The sequence below is a fragment of the Lepeophtheirus salmonis genome, chromosome 7 (genome assembly GCF_016086655.4).
Source record: "Lepeophtheirus salmonis chromosome 7, UVic_Lsal_1.4, whole genome shotgun sequence".
NCBI classification, from domain to species: Eukaryota; Metazoa; Arthropoda; class Copepoda; order Siphonostomatoida; family Caligidae; genus Lepeophtheirus; species Lepeophtheirus salmonis.
The window spans coordinates 8,537,591-8,538,132 of record NC_052137.2 but is presented as its reverse complement, the minus strand read 5'-3'; the positions used below and the strand labels follow the sequence as shown (position 1 = coordinate 8,538,132).

At 28.2% G+C, this 542-nt stretch overlaps 1 long non-coding RNA gene across 1 annotated transcript; it reads right to left on the bottom strand.

Annotated features, from left to right (window-relative positions):
• On the bottom strand, window positions 1–259 carry LOC121121262 (uncharacterized). The gene is made up of 2 exons (XR_005865373.2): window positions 127–259; window positions 1–50 (listed from the first exon to the last, which is right to left on the bottom strand). It is a non-coding gene; the product is annotated as an uncharacterized lncRNA (long non-coding RNA).
• Window positions 260–542: the final 283 nt, after the last annotated feature.

Sequence of the window (542 nt, the reverse complement as noted above, 5' to 3'; positions counted from 1 at the left end):
TACGAATAAAGAGCAGGTATTTAATAAGATCTTGAATAAGTACACAACATCTAAGAATTATTCGAGGAGTATATTTAAATAGAAAGGATTAGACTAAATGGTAATGATAAATTAAATACACTTTACATCAGCAGATTGTCAAGATTAAATAGCACGGATCGTTAAATAGAGTTGTTTTTGAAACTCCTGAAGCATGGATAGGTTGAATAGATACTCTGTTGTCTAATCAGAAAACCTTATTAAATTTTGTATGTTAAATTTAACGTATTAAAATAATTCTTTTTGGGTTGTTCCAACTATTGGTATGTTATTCTTAATAGAATACAAAAGAGTAAATAAGCCTTTCTTGAAGAGGAAATATCATATAAAATGTGGTCCAGCGACACATAAGGAACCACGCATGACTTTCTCCAATAATAAAAAAAAGAGTCTGGATAATAATTATCTTTCATTTATATTGATGAATGATTCTGGAAAATCCATGGTAGTGTTTGTAAATTACGATGAATGCTGAAATAAATATATACATATATAAAAGGCGA